Raw genomic sequence first — 10,965 nt, 5'->3', positions numbered from 1 at the left:
CTGAATATACCTCCAGAAATTCCCATCTTTCCTCTTTACCCCTGCTACGTTCCAGTACAACACCTTTAACATTCCTCCACCCTGCTTTACTCCCACCCCCCTACTTCGCCTGAAACAAATTCCCCTGCACTTCCTTCAACACCTCCTTTTTTGTGTCCCATACCCACAGTTTCTCGTCTATTTTTATTTTCCGATACCCTACCTTCACTGCTCTCCCTCTCTGTCGCAGCCCTGTCATTTAGCATTCTCTGAACCTCCCTTTCCTTTCTCGTCAAATCTTGATTGATAAAAGCCTTATGTCCTTTATCCTATTCTTGTTACGCATTACCCCCCATTTTTCTTCTCAGCTCTCCAATTTCACCACCGCTACTTCATTCTCCTTTCTCCCCTCTATCCTAACTTTCCCTACCTTTCCTTTAACCCACCCTATGCTCTGTATCAGCGCTTCCACCCCGTTCCTTTCTTCCCCTCTCTTGAGCTTCAATCCTCTTATCACTATATTATTTCTCCTATCCGCCTTCTCTTTTCTCTCCATTCTCAACTCCATTGCTCTTATCCTTTCCCTATCCGCTCTCTCCTCCTTTTCGTTCCTACGCTCTCCCACTTTCTCTTCTATCATGATCTCCACTTTCTTCCAAATACCTTGATTCTGACCCTCCCCCCTGTCCACTGCTTCCATTCCCGACATGCCCGCCACCTTCTCCAGCCTTTTTTCCGCCCTTTTCTTCCATATTCTAATATCTTCTTCCATCTCCTTTATTTTATCCTCTTTTTCCTTCCTTACCGACACCAACTCCCTCTGCAATCCTTCTTCTTTTCCCCTCAGCTCTTTTACTTCCTTTCCCCATCTCTCATCTCTTACCATTAGGCCCTCCCTCATACCTTCCATCTGTTCCATAGACTCTTTTACGTCTTCCTTAACGCTCTGATCTCGCCTATCAGCACCCCGATAGCCTCCTTCTCCCTCTGCCTCTCCATTTTCAGGGGGGTGACCTACGTGTTCGTACGCTTTTTTTAAAGGGACTCTCTAGCGTGCTTTTCCCCGGACTCTCTTTGCTTTCCTTTTTCGTCTTCAAAAGATACTCCCCCTCACTTGCACTGGACGCTCTCTCCCTTGACTGATCGCTATTTCCGCTCCGATTCTTCCCCCTCCCTGTCGCGCCACTTGACACCGGGCCACACACAACTGACCGTCGTGTCTCTCTGGAAATTTCCTCCCTGTCTACTTCACTACTAGCACTGCCAGTACTCTCGCTGCCCAACTCCCGCTCGTCCGTCGGTAACTATAACCTATCCATACACGAAAGTACTCACTGCCGCCCACAGATGTCACTTAAGGCTACTGCCGCTTACCGCCCTAAAATTTCAGTTTCTTTTCCCTATTTCACTTCTCACATCCCCTTCAGCCACCCTTTTCTCACCCCTAACATCCTCCATCACTACAAGAACCTCCTTTTCCCGTCATGAAAGCCCAAAAACCTGAACACAAAACTACCCTGCTTCCTTACAAACCTAACCTCACTTTCCCTATTTAGCGAAATCCCCCCCCCCCAACCACAATGTAAATTATTTTCTTTCTTCCCAATGTACCCCTCACAACCGTACTCACCTCCTAGACTTCCACCTTCACACTCCCCTCACACCTTCCACACAAACTTTGTAAAAAATTCTCACCGCCTGTCACTGCACACTTTCTCACTACCGCCACCAACATGCAAGTCCCAAATCTTGACGTAAATACTTTCTATTTTCTATTGGTTTATAACGAGGTTTAAAAAGCTTAAACTTGCTACTTAATATTTTTGAATATCTTTTTCGGTTATTTCAGATGATTCTGAGTAAACATGAATATTAAAATAAATGGTTACTTGGAAACTGTTTTGTGATATGCTGGAGCATGTTGGACGAGTGCGAGCGAGAGTGCAAGTAAAAAATTGAAGCTTTTTTACAACTATTTCTCAAGAAATTGAAGAATCCCAAATTGCGAAAAAATTTTTATAAAAAATCAAATTCTTTAAAAAATGATTGAAAAGGTTTTTGTTGAAATCAATCAGATTGAATTAAATAATGTAAAAAGGACCATCGAAAAACATGGCTTTTAAAGTATTCGCAGTTGAGATAAAATGCCCCGTATATATGTGACGTTCCTCGAAGAAAGGGACCTTAGGATTACAAAATTCGATTTTCAGATTTTTGATGCTATTGGTAGTTTTCAAATCGCTTTTTTATATTAAAACAGCATAATAATTTTATTTACAAAATTAGAATTGTTATTAGGCTGCAACGTGAGGCGTGAATCGCCTATTTCGATGCGTGTGAACGACCTGAGAAATCCAGCCCCACTACTTTCGGTACATCTTTCCGTTCTTAGTTCGTGTGATTCAGAAGCTCATCTTACTCACTGAACGCGGAGCGACAAAGTTTATTCGTAAGTGGAAATTGTTTGCACTCTCTTGAGTGTTTGCGTTCGACCGTTTCTACAATCGCTTCTATTGAAAATTTCGCATGTTAACGCTAAGTTCCCTTTCCTCACGACACGTCACATATGAATAGATGACGTTTAACAATTAACAATTTAATCATTTTTTCTCGACCTTACGCAGTCTCTCTCTCTCTCTCATTCTATCCCACCCTGACCTTCATTCGGGCTGATGTGAATTCTATTACACATTTTTTTTCTTACTCTCTTTCCTACCCGGAGGCTAGTACTTAGTTATCACTTTCTACCTATAATCTTCCATTCGCATACTCAAAATTAATTGTCAGATCACTCAAATATCTCTCAAGTTCTAAAACTACCACTTACTCCTTCATTATTAATAAACAATCGTTCACTCACAATAGTATATTGTGTTGCGAGAAAGGTAAGTTGTTGTGGGAGAGGGCAGTTTGTTGTCTCGAATCTTAATGAAATTCTACTTGATTGTACTCCTAGTGTACCTTTTTAATCCCCCAGAGAAGACATCTTTTGAATGACTGGTTATAAATATGCAAAAGCTCGAATTTTGAACATTGTGCTACGCGTGTCGATGATAAAAATAATTATTTTGGAGCCAAAAAAATCTATTTCACTTCACACTTTTAGTTTTGAAGATATTTTTAACCTTTTTCAAAATTCGGCCTCTTAAATTAAAACAAAATATCCTAAATGAAAGCTTGCGAATCTTTGCCTTGAAAGTCATCTAGGTTAGAAAGGGGGGGGGGTGGAAATTGTGAATAGTTCCCAAAAACATTACTACAGTATTCATATAATTACTAGGTTGGTCCAACATATGGGACTGTTTACATTTCCACGGGCGAAAGGAAATTCGGATAGCCTAGGCAAAATAAAAATATGCCTATTTTTTTGTTTTGTGTAGTCATTTTTCAGATCTCTCAAAGCACTGGTTTCTCTTATGCATTTTAACACGAAAAATACGAATTCTTTTCCAAGTTGAATTTTTGATAATAAATTACGAACTAATTTATTAAATCTTTGAGCTATTTATTCTCCGAGATTTTAAGATGGATTTTGTTAACTTTCATATTTTAGAAATACTATGTAACAATTTCAGAATAAGGAGAATTCTACTAAAATTGCAATAATTGCAGTCTTACCGCACGCTTTCTTTAAGATTGTGTGAAATGAAATTTGTACAAAGTATAATTTAAACTTCTCAGAATAAATCTGAAAAAGACAAACTAAATGTTAAAAGATTTACGAAAAAAAAATGGTTTGAAAAATGGGGTAAAACTTTATGTTTACTTTCAGTTCGACCGCATGTTGACAGTTTGAAAAGCCCTTATGGCGAGTGCAGTAAACCGCACCAATTCGAATTTCTTGATGATTTAAAATACAAAGTGGCCCTAACGGTTGTGGCAAAAACAATAAGACCTCAAGTGTCAAGTATTACAGTTTCAAGGTGTAGGTCTGTAGGTAGACAAGCATAATAATAACAGGAAAGAAAAGCGGATTAGTGGTCAGAGGCCACGTAGAGGAATGCTTAGAGTATACACATAGAGCAGGTATATTTTTATTTTGCCTCGGCTATCCGAATTTTCACCCGTTCGTGAAAGAATTTAAACATTTGCTAATTTTGGACTATGATAATAGTTACTGTATATTTTTTAAACATTTTTACATTTTAACAAAATCATTATTTGGATCCTAAGGCTCATGAAAAACGGTTTCCAAATCACTATTGTAAAATTTAAAATAGACCAACTTCAGTAGAACTTGTAGAGTAAACTTGCTCATGTAAGGTAAAGTTACTCACCTCATAATTTATATTTTAAAATTCAATATAAAATTTCCTGAGACAAAAAATAAAATATTATAGATTATTTGAATTAGTAGATTAGTCAAATTTTATTTTTATATCTATTGGGTTTTCCTTGGAGAATTAAAAAGCTCCACTAAGACTACAATCTCGTTTAATTTAAATAAGATGCATAAAGGACCCGGTGTTAAGGCAGATGGGGTGTACGGACAGATACAAGTAAAGGGGTCAATCAAAGAATAAATGAATTTTGAGTAAAAGTAATACACGTACAGTCCCTTGCTAAGCTAAAAAGTTACAATGTGCACATTATTTTTGTGATTTATTTTAAGTACTTTGGACATTCTTGTATTTTGTAACTTGTTTTTTTGCTACTAGCAATGGAGCACAATAAGCGTATGTTGAGTAACAGTTATCTGTGATATAGGTACGCAAAATAGGTGATGGTGTGCGAGTGTGAATTTTGCAGCATAAGCTGCAGTCGAATGATGCAATCACACGAGTTAGCAATCACCTATGCGCACGTGTATCGCCATAGATGAGGTGGGATATTGCTCATGTAATGAAATAAGAGACTTTATCAAAATCGGTCTGCTAAAAGCGCCCTCTTGACCGGTGGACCTATTCCCGAGAGTTAATACGCAGTTTTTAACACTTCTCAGACTTAGAGCGTTCGTAATTGATGAAATTAGAGAATGTTAAAAATTAGTTACCACCGGAGTTACAATACATATATTATTGCTTATAATTATAATACAATTCATCTTGTTTTGCATGTCTGATTGATGAAGTTTTCTTAATTATTATTAAGCAAGAGCTAAAAAATTTTCTCATTCAAATGTTGATTGTTCTAAAAATTCAAAATTTGATATGAAATGAGCACAGAATAAAGCCAATTTGTCCACTTTTTAACTAAATATTTCAAAAACTGTGTACATTTCTTATGCCTTCTTGAATTTTAGATAATATTCGAAATAATCAATATTGTTTAAGGGCATGTGATACTTCGTCGTGTGATCAATCGGGCACAGTTTCCCCGGCCCACAAAAATGAAGACGTTTAAAAACTTAATTCGGAGATGCTTCAAAATACCATAACGGACGTATCCGGACTCTTTTTTTGTTTGGAAAATAACAACAAAATTTTATTGTGCTAAATAAAATTTTTTTGCATATGCATTATTTTGAGGTTAGGGTCGTTTTTCAGCTCTCTCATTCCCATAATTTGGAAATTATTTATGAAATAAACTTTTTTGCTTGCCTACAAAGAAGGTTAGTTCCGGGACATTACTAATTATGGTTGGAAGTAACGCTCGGGAGAATTGTAACACACATAACCTCGTAATATACACACAAGTCTTTAGAAAAATCAATTTTTTTTTAATTAACCTACTAAAAAGTGTGCAGGGCTGTCCATTAGCATTTTCAATATCATTCCCCAGATTTTGAATAGAAAATATTGATTAATCTAGGAAAAAGCGAGGGGAATCTAACACTGACAAAATCGATACTAATTTCTAAACGTCATGCAAATTAATCAAATTTAGCAAAATTACATTTTTTTAATTAACCCTCAAAAAAGGGGGCAGGGGCTTCAATGTGTAATAAAAAAGTTGGAAATAATTGAAAAAAATCGTATCTGCAGACAAATCAGAATAATAATTAAATAAATATATATTTTGAGGGACAATTTTTCAGAAACTTTATGGTTATATGTTTCATATATTTACAAAAATATTTTTCTTATCACAAAGAATATTGAAATTCTTTCAACTCCCTTGTTAAACCTTTAAGTTCCTGCACTTGGATATGAAAAATGTTCAGATTTGTGCTCATAGGCTGCTGCTATATTGTGGAGAAGTAGCTTTCAAATGAACCTAAGAACATTAAAAAATGTTAATGACTTCGGATATGACCTAAAATTTAAGAAAATATTAGAAATTTACACTATTTACGCAATATCGTTCTCTTAGGCAAATAAATTTACCCATGTTTTTTCATTCGCAAAAAAAAATATTTTTAGCCGTTCTGGGGCTTCAAAGTTTGCTGATTTGAAATATAGAAGTCCTAACACCAGCTATAGGTTCGACTTGCAGTTCACCTGCAGTCCCTTCTGCTGGTGTTCAACTTAAATGTGTCAATTTTCATCAGTTTTTCTTACTCTTTTCTCAATTAAATAAAAAATTTTTTTTTTTTTCTAGAAATCTGTTTTCAATAGTTTCAAAAATATTTCTTCAAAATATCCAGTTAGACAAGTATATCCGAGGCTTACAATAAGCCTCCAAATATAGCCATTTTATGCGATTTTTGATATGCCTAAAACTTTTGCAAAACATTTCTGAGATATAAAAATTCGATAAATACAATATTCACTCATAAGAGATCAAGCATGAAAAATTTCAAATAAATTAACATTTATTTTACTGACCAAAATCGAAGAAGTAAAGATTGGAAATGTTTTACATGCTAAACTCCATAAGATATAAAAATGGCTACAGCAACGGCTAAAAATTTTTTGTTGCAAATAAAAAAAATGGGTAAATTTATTTGCTTAAGAGAATGATTTGGTCAACCTGCCCGTTGAAATTTCTCAAATGTTATTTTTTGGGCTACCCTAGTATATATACTCTTAAGAAATATAATGTTTATAAGTGGTGGCATTATTGTCCAGACAAAAAAATAATTTAATAAAAATGTGACACACTTTTTATTCATAGCTTTTTACCTTTTTTGTAAATTGTACGGATTCAATGAACGGTGGCTCTCTTGCTTTGAAATTAGAATCACATGATTAAAAAATAGAACTAAAATATACACCAACAATACTGCATTAAATTATACAATTTTTCAAACAAATCAGAAGAAAACAGTTTTATAATACTCAATATTTCAATGTAACATACACGACTGAAAATTCCTAAATATTAAAGTGCAAACGTTTATGAAACAGCATTGTTCTAGAATCTATTGCAAACCTCTTATATCCTTGCCTATAGTCCGTATACCTAGTTATAAGTAATCAATCTTGGAAATGTCCTCCTTTTATGGTATATTTCTATTGTAAGAAAACCCGATGAGTAGAATGAATGACTGCGCCAGTGTGAACCCAAAATTGCGAAAATGGGATCTGCATATTATTACAGTTAAAACTTTCAAATCTGTCGAAGAAAGATCTACCAAAGAAAAAAAAAAATTCTTAGATTATTATTTCACATGATTTAACTGAATATTAAGAAAAATTGGAGTTAATTTAAACCATATTTAGAACTTTTATAAGTTTGGAAGATACTAATAAATATTTCATAAAACTTCGGAAATATTTTCAAGTTTTAAAATATTTTTATTCTCGCGAAAGTTCTAAAAATCATAAATATCTTTTAAAATTATAGTTGTTGTTTTAAGCATTTTAAAAAAATTTGTTAAATTTTAAAAAATGCCCTAAAATTGCCCAAAATCTTCTGTTTGAAATTTGTTTAAATTTTTTGATGTCTTCTTTATTTGTGTTCTTAGATTTTATGGTTTAAAATAAAAAAGTGGTTCTAAAGTTTCTCATGAATCTTAAGAACAATTTTGATTTCCTTAAAACCTTCACAAATTCTTAAAAACTTTCTAAATTTCTTCTGAATCTTAAAAATCTATATTTTGTCAAAATTTTTTGAAATGTTTTCGAATTTTTTTATTACTTTTTAACCTTTTCAAAGACTTAGAACCTTCTAGGTTGATATCTTTTAAAATAATTCGAATTCTTCTTATATTTTTTAAATTTACATAATAAAAATATTTATCTTTCAATCTTCAGAATTCTTTTCGAGATTGTTAGAAATCTTTTTTAATTTTTTGTAATATGTTTTAAAGTATTTAAAAATTCTTAAAACGTTTCTAAATATCTTAATATTGTTTAATTTTTTTAAAACTTAAAACCTTCTAGTTAAATATAGTTTAGAATGATTCAAATTATTTTTCTTTTTATTTCGTTTTTTTCTTTTTTTTCTTTTCAGTTGGTTAGACACTCGGACTTCACTTTAGAGGTCGGGGGTTCGATCCCTGAGCCGGTACCCATGAAATTTTTTCAATGTACCTTTACCGAGGTTCTGGTGGTTCGGAACCCACCTTAAGCTGTAGGTCCCCCCATCGTGTACTTGACTGCAACCCAGTCCGTCAGTGATGGGGTAAAAACCAGGCTTTGTCCATTATGTCTGGGCAGACTGCTCTCATTAGATCACTTGATTGCATTATAAAAATGCGTCCGTGACTGATGATATATACCGGGACAGCCCCGTGCAAAATGGTTAATAATAATAATAATAATGATAATAATAATAATAATAATAATAATAATAATAATAAGCATCTAGAGGTGACTGTTGTCACCTCCAGCGCTCGTGGCCGCTCGTAATTGTATACCTACAACATCATCACAGGAGGTTTTAGCCGTCGTATTGAATTATTTGAATTAAGTTATAACATTCTAATCTCATCAGTCACTTAACTTAGTCCGTGGTTATGATGTATTACCGGGTTTACCCGAGTAAAAGTTTAATAAAAACACATAATAATAATAATAATAAATTAAAAATCGTTTCAAATTTACCTTTGAATCTTAATAACAAAGTTTGAAGCCTTTCAAAATTTTTAATGTTTCTAAATTTTTCCAAAATCTTAAAAAATCTACATTTTGTCAAAAAATAGTTGGAATGTTTTTAAATATTTAGATATTTTTGAATCTTTTTAAAAACTTAAAACCTTCTAGGTAAATATCTTTTAAAATGTTTGAATCTTTTTTTTTATTTGTTCAATTAAAATAATTACCTTGCTGTTTCCTGAATAATTATTGACAATGTTAGAAATCTTTTTAAATGATTTAAAATATTCTCTTTAAATTAATTTAAAAAATATATATTTAAATTTTCCCATAAATCTTGAATAAAGAACAGAATCTTAAGATGGACAACAAGAGGGAGCAGTGACTAAGGATCACTCGTTCACGCGCTTCCAATGTTTTTGTGCCAAAAACTTATAAAAACATCTAATGTAAGTATTGAAAGTGACCTATACGTATGCGGCAAAAGGTGTAATTGTGGGATAATAATCTAATCCCCAGATAGCGGAGAGTGCGGTACGTGTGGACGATGTTCCTGTGCGTAGCGTTGCATAACCTTTCAACAAGGAAAAGTGGCTTAATGCTTTTTGTTTTTGTCGGCGTTTGTTAATTTTGAGTGGTTTTACGTAAAGAAAATAGTGAAGGAATCTCCCTTAAGTTACTAAATGAACAATAGGATTATTATAAAAAAAAACAGTGGATTAAATTGATACGGTAAATTAGAACAAAGGACAATTTGAAATATGGCCTTAGCTAAAAACATCGACTCACTCATAGCTTGAATACAGCATCACCTACATAGGTACACACATAAATGCAATTGAGGCAGGATGGCGAACAATACAAACACAGATAATCAGCTGTTGAACGTTCCGTCTATCTGTAATCGTGGACACCGCCGCAGATCCATCAAGCAAAATGAGGTGAAATGTATAGGATGTCGGCTGAATTACCACAAGGATTGTGCGGAACTTTTTCACCTATTATCAAAATACTCACGGTAATAATACAAAATTAAATCAAATACAATGTTTTTCCGATATCTTATGTTACGAATGTATAATACTGACTGAAACTTGGCTCAAAACAGATGTTTTATCTAGCGAGATTTTTCGTTCAGAAATATTAAATGTATATAGAAATGATAGGGTGCAAAAAATTGGAGGTAGAGTTCTGATTGCATTGCGTAAAAATTTGAAATCGAGTTAAATTAAAATATGTCAATTACATAAATTAAATCTGAATATGAATATAGAAGGTGCTTAGGTAAAAACAAATAACTATGCTTTGAACATACTGGCTCTGTATATACCCCCGGACTTAACGATTAAGCATATTTAATTATTTTTTTAACTCTTTACAAGGTATAAACACCTTAAATAACTCGAATCTCATTATTATTTTTAATTTAAATATCCCTAACTACTTAAGTTACCAAATGTGGGGGAATTATGATTTCAAATTGGTGATGCTTGGGGTATTTCGAGCCATGTTCGATATGAAACAATAGAACTACACAGAAAATGTTACAGGTATATATTTGGGCTTGGTGTTTTCGAATATGGAGAGCAAGGTGCTCCATGCCGCAGCAGTTTTAGTGTCAGAAGATGGCTACCACCCTATTCTATATATAAAATCATGCTTAAAATCGAATAACAATCTATGAATATATACCAGCCCATCGTTTGGTATCAATAACATTATCAGACGAAATTTTAAAAAATGTGATATATCTGGCTTATATATTTACCTAAAGTATATAGATTGGTCTATCCTCAACGAGCAGACTAATACCGGATTTACCAACCGGAATTCCTAAAAGAACAAATAATAGTACTCGGACAAGTACTGAAACTAAACATTAAATAAGATTATCAGACGTATATTGAAAATATCGAGAATAATATTAATAAAGATTCTAGTACTTTCTGGTGTTTTGTCAATAAAACGTTAGGGAATTACTCACTTCCAATCGAAATTAACCGAGAAGGAGAGATAATTAAAGAGAAAATCAGTATAATTAATACTTTTGCGAAATATTTTGCTAGTGTATATAATACAAAAAAAACAGAAGAATAGTCGCGAAATGGGGCATAATTTGAAGACA

General features: G+C 33.4%; 1 protein-coding gene across 1 annotated transcript in view; it reads left to right on the top strand.

Moving 5' to 3' along the window:
* Window positions 1-10,965, top strand: part of LOC117175704 (serine/threonine-protein kinase minibrain) — a 349,640-nt gene that overhangs the window by 249,214 nt on the left and 89,461 nt on the right. The window lies entirely within an intron of this gene.

Source organism: Belonocnema kinseyi, chromosome 6, assembly GCF_010883055.1.
Source record: "Belonocnema kinseyi isolate 2016_QV_RU_SX_M_011 chromosome 6, B_treatae_v1, whole genome shotgun sequence".
Lineage (NCBI taxonomy): Eukaryota > Metazoa > Arthropoda > Insecta > Hymenoptera > Cynipidae > Belonocnema > Belonocnema kinseyi.
Note: the sequence above shows the minus strand (reverse complement) of the source record. Positions and strands in the feature narration are given on the sequence as shown.